We start from the raw sequence: 5,706 nt of genomic DNA, 5'->3' as shown, positions 1-5,706 counted from the left end.
TTTGATAGATCGAAGCTGAATGACGACCGCCATCTATTGGCGAAAATAATTTCAATTTTCCAAGTACTTACAGGTATAGCATGGACGCACCGGGTGCGCTGAGAAATTCTCAACTTTTTATTAAATTCAAAGATGCACAAGATACCATTTTCATATTGGTGATAATAGGGCCTATTATCATGTGCATGTGAGAAGTGATATTTCTAAGATAAAGTCAGTGGCGACAATATGCAAATATGACTAATCGCCAGTCAAAAAGAAGAAGCTCCCTCAAAAAATAATAATAATGATAAATAAAAAAGTTTAACGACCAAGACAAAAAAAAAATCTAACCCTGTTAGTTAGCTCGCGCCAAAAAAAAAGAGAAAAAGGAAAGGAAAGCGTATACAATTTTTTTGTAGGACCAGGGGCTGCGGAACGTGTGTACGACGTAGGGAACCTCCATGTCAAAAGAAGAATTGAGTGCATAATAACCGGTATTCTCACCGTCATCTTCCGTTTCTGCATGCCTGAAGTAATAGTGCCGGTAATGTAAAGTTTATCAAAAACAATTTTAAGGATATATATATTGACAATATTGTGCCTGCAGACTATGAAATGGGGGCACTGTCTTCATCAGAGCTGAGAAGTGGTGGAAAGGGATTTTTACAATGAAAAGAGAGATAACATTTGAAGGTAAACATATTTTGAAAGGAACTGTTTTATGGGCGCTGTTTCAGGGGCGGATCCAGCCATCGCCGATATGGGGGGCCCTGAATTTTTTTTCAGCAATATTTTCCCTGATCGGCCGCTCGAAGATGATTTATGTATGTTTCTTTGAAGGGTAGTCCTCATAGTAACTTCTTAGCTTTATGCTTATAAATCAACATAAATATATCATATCATAATCCTTATCTATATAATGCGAGCGCGAAGCGCGAGCTAAATTTTTTTGAAAATTTCATGTATTTTTCGTAAAATTTGAATAATCTGGGCAATGTTTGTTATCCTGAGAAAGATGTATGTGCAATTAACTAATTATTACGAACGCGAAGCGCGAGACTGCTTGCTATTAGCCATGAAGACGTTGCATATTTCAACAATCAAACAATGAGAGCGCGAGCTGAATTTTTTTTTGACATTTTGACCTAAAGAATGGAAATTGTAAGCAATTTTTTTCGCGAAGCGCGAGCGGAAAATTTCGAGATTTAGACCTAAAAACGAGACACTCTATTCATGTTTTGTAAATCATGAAAAGGATGAGTAATTGGGGTCTTCCTTACATTAATAATGCGAGCGCAAAGCGCAGGCAGAAAATTTATATACACGTTTTGAACTGATTCACCTGGTAAGGACTGCTTGCACTTAACCATGAAGACGTTACATAATATTTCAATAATTAATAATGCGAGCGCAAAGCGCGAGCTAAAAATAAATTGACATTTGTATACATAAAGCATTGAAAATGTTTGTAATCGTGAACAGGATAGTTATATAACTAAACAATTGATGCGAGCGCGAAGCGCGAGCGAAAAAAACGAGATTTAGACCTAAAAACGGTACACTCTGTTCATGTTTTGTAAATCATGAAAAGGATGAGTAATAGGGGATCTTCCTATACACTAATAATGCGAGCACAAAGAGCGAGCAGAACATTTTTGATATTGTGATCTGAAACTGGATAATGATTTACATAGAGCACAAGTTGAGTATCTGAATAAACATGCGCGCGTGTTTCAGATTTAGACCTAGAATCTAGGCATTCTAAACAGGGGCCGCGGGCTGGGGGGGGCTTCAGCCCCCCCTCCCCCACTTTTTTCAAAAAGCGTGTACAAAAACGTAAAAATGACCATATGATTGTGATTTTTTGCATGGTCAGCCCCCCCCCCCCCCCCCACTTTGAAAACCGTTCCGCGGCCCCTGCTAAATACATCTTTTATCATGAAAATCAAAGCGAGCGCGAAGCGTGAGCTTAAACTATTTCATATTTCAGCTCTATATATATCAAGCACTTTGTAGGAAAATTGTGAGGTGGATATGGATCGCACTTAATAAAGAGCTGATATTTTGGCTCGGTGTAAAAATGGCAGAGGTAATAATGGCAGAGGTAAAATGGCAGATGTAAAAATGACAGCTCTATAGGTAAAAATAATATGGCCAGTCTTAAACCCCCATGCAATGAATTGTCAAAAAGCCCCCGCAAGTACATACATTAAATAAGAAGTGCATGTCACGGTTAGTCATTTCATCATTATGTCTATATCGGCCTAACAATGCTTTGTACGAATTCGTTGCAGGTGTACCGTGAACGCTTTTTAAAAAGAAATCAAACGACAGATATTTTTTCATTCAATTTATCAGGAGCAAAATGAAATTGCACTATTCTCATTCATCATTTTATAACATTCCTTTTTGTCTGGCTGGTTTTTTAGTATATCTAAAGTTTTGCCAGGTTTACCGATGCAAAAAAGGAGGAAGAGTAGACATAAGAGAGGTGGAGAGACAGAGAGGGTTAGGGGGCGTGGAAAAACATAGAGAACATAGCGGGGAAAGCTTAGACGTTGAAATAGTCACGAATGATTGTGGTTAAATATTATGTCCTTATTTGTAATGTCGTCTGTACTATTCTTTTTAAATATTTGAATGACTATAAGCATGCGTTCCCAGGCTTGGCAGTGAATATGTAACTGATTATGAAAATCAATAATAATCTTGTTTTGACTGGTAAACCAATTCGGGGTCGATCGAGGGGGGTCGTCTGGTTCAGATTCTTTGCATAAAAGAAGACCCTGAACCTTTACCACTGCATCCAATATGATATAAATGCCTTGATGGTCATAACCCTTGGAAGCGGAAGTGCTGTTGGGGATTTTGTACACCATAAGCAGCACCCTTTTGGTAAATAGCTTGGTATATATAAAATTATTATGCTAAAATGTAGAGATTTGATACAAATCTCTGTTATTTTTCAAACAGAAGAAAAACATTGTTTATTATCTAATTGTTATTATTTTTGTTGTAATTCTTTTTCTGACCTAAAAGAACTTCATTTAGTTGAAATAATTTTTTGTGTCATTTTCCCCCTTAACCAAATCCCCTTTCATTTTGGAGTGAAAACTTTTTTTCTCGGCTTTTTAACAAACCAGCACCCCATATCTCTTTCATTTTTGCCTCTGCATGCCATCTATACCTTTGCCATTTTCAACTCCGCCATTTTTTACACTGTTAGAAAATTTATACTTAAAAATCAAAAATTCCTGCAACAGAGTCTGGAGAACAGCTGTAATCTTACTGCACTGTGTAATCTTACATGCATTAATTGTGTAAAATTACAGAATATTGGTATTTTGTGCGTGTACCCTTACAAATTTATTGTAATAAAACTGTTTTCCCCTTTTTTTAAAACATCTGTTTTGTAAAATTGTAGAAAAATTGTGGAAAATCCTCCTGTTATTATAATTTACAAAATTATTTTTTATTTCTGTAAAACCTGTCTTTTAATTTTTTTTCTGTAGAATCTATGGTTTTTTTAATAGTGCACATGTACCTCGGCCACTTTTACAGCTGTCATTATCACATCTTCCATTTTTACCTCTTGTCATTTATGCCTCTGCTCTTTTTACCTCTGCGGTTTTTACCCATTTTTACCTCTGCCATTTTTACCTCTGCCATTTTTACCTCTGCCATTATTACCTCTGCCATTTTTACTTCTGCCATTTTTACCTCTGCCATTTTTACCTCTGCCATTATTACCTCTGCCAGTTTTACCTCTGCCATTTTTACCTCTGCCATTTTTACCTCTGCCATTTTTACCTCTGTCATTTTCACCTCTGCCATTTTTACCTCTGCCATTATTACCTCTGCCATTTTTACCTGGCACCGATATTTTTCATTATTCATATTGCTTTGAGACTGAGTTTTGACATAGGACCAGGACATCCTTATATAGGACATGTCCTCATAATTTATGCAAATGATGACTGTCTTCCTTTTCCTCTTGCTAAGCGCGAGATGAAACAAAAGGGACAATTTAATTATTAGGGGACATCCCGATAGACCGCGGGTCCGATAGACCGCGGGTCCGTTAGACCGCGGGTCCGATAGACCGCGGGTCCGATAGACCGCGGGTCCGATAGACCGCGGGTCCGATAGTCCGCAGTGTGTGTAAAATTATGATCAGATATATCAAATGTCATCGAGAGGTCCAAAGGTCAAATGATACGAGGCCATGGGGTTCTATCAGGTGTGGATCCATGGAGGGCCGAGGGGGAACTGCCTCACCCCCCCCCCCACCCCCAGCTCAAAAAAAAAAGAGGGGGAAGAGGGGAAAAGGGAGAGAATAAAAAAAGAAAGAGGAAGATGGGAAAAGAAGAGAATAGAAAAGAGAGTAAGAAGGAGAAAGGAAGAGAAGAAAAAGGGGAAAGGAAAGACAAAGAAAAAAGGGAGAAGAAAAGGGGAAAGAAGAGGGAAAAAAGAGGAGGGAAAAGGAAGAGAAGAATAGAAAGGAGAAAGGAAAAGGAGGAAAAAGAAGAAAAAAATGAGGAACGAAGAGAAGAATATTTAAATAGAGAGGAAGATGGGAAGAAAGATAAGAAAAAAGAGAGAGAGAGATGAAGAGGGGAAGAAGAGAAGAAAGAGAGAGAGGGAGGAAAGGGAGAGAGAGAAGAAAAAATATTAAAAGAGAAAAAAGGGAGAAGGAAAGAAAAAGAAAAAGAAAAAGGGAGAAGTAAAGGGGAAAAGAGAAAAAAAGTGGAAGAGGGAAAAGAAAAGAACAGAGTAAGGAAAAGGGGGAAAAGAAGAAGAAAAAAGAGAGAGAGTAAGTGGGAAGAGAGGAAAACGAGAAAAGAGGGAAAGAAAAGACAGCAAAAAGAGAAGAAAAGGGGGTAAGAAAAGATGGGGGAAAGAGAAGAAAGGGGGGAAAAGAAGAGGGGGAAAGAAAGAGAGAAAGAAAGAGAAAGGAAGGGAGGGGAATGAGGATAAAAGAAAGAAAAAAGAAAGAAAAGGAGATGGGAAACGGAAGAGGGAGATGTTGACCTGGACGTCGATTTGATGGCGCCAAAATGACGTTCGAACTATGGGGCGCCGAATTGATGTTCGATCTAGCGGGGCACCAAATTGATGTTCGAACTAGGGGAGCGCTAATTTGAATTTTGACCATAATGCGACAAATACATGTTTCAGAGAGGGGAGGGAGGGCAAAGTTATATTTCACATGATGGGGGCGCCAAGTTTATTTTCAACCGAGGGCGCCAAATTGTCCTTGAACTTAGAGGGCTTCATGCAAATTCATTTTCGACCGGGGACGCAACATTGCCTGTTTATAGTAAAATATACGTCCTGCCAAAAAAACTTCAATTAATGCGGCTGAATTAAAATATCCCGTTTTTACGATAACAGAAAAAAAAATGTTTTCGAGTTTTAAGTCTGTTTAGCGAGATAGATAACCTGTTCAGGGTCACAAAAAAGGGTTATTGTCAAATTCATCTCGCGCTAAGCGCTCGCAATATTTGATTAATGAGGTATGCATCCTCTGCTTCAATCCCACATGTAAGTGTTAGTGTTTTTCAAGTCAACATACATAGGTCGATCCAGGGGGCAAAGATTTTGCCCCCCTCCATGGTGGCGCAAAAAGGGGTAAGAAACAGAAAAAAGGAAGAGAAAAGGACAAGCAATTAGAATAGGAATTATACCTTAGTCCTTCTTAAGTCAGTATATAAATACAGCTCA

This window comes from Lytechinus pictus, chromosome 8 (genome assembly GCF_037042905.1).
Source record: "Lytechinus pictus isolate F3 Inbred chromosome 8, Lp3.0, whole genome shotgun sequence".
Taxonomy (NCBI): domain Eukaryota; kingdom Metazoa; phylum Echinodermata; class Echinoidea; order Temnopleuroida; family Toxopneustidae; genus Lytechinus; species Lytechinus pictus.
This window is presented reverse-complemented; position numbering follows the sequence as displayed.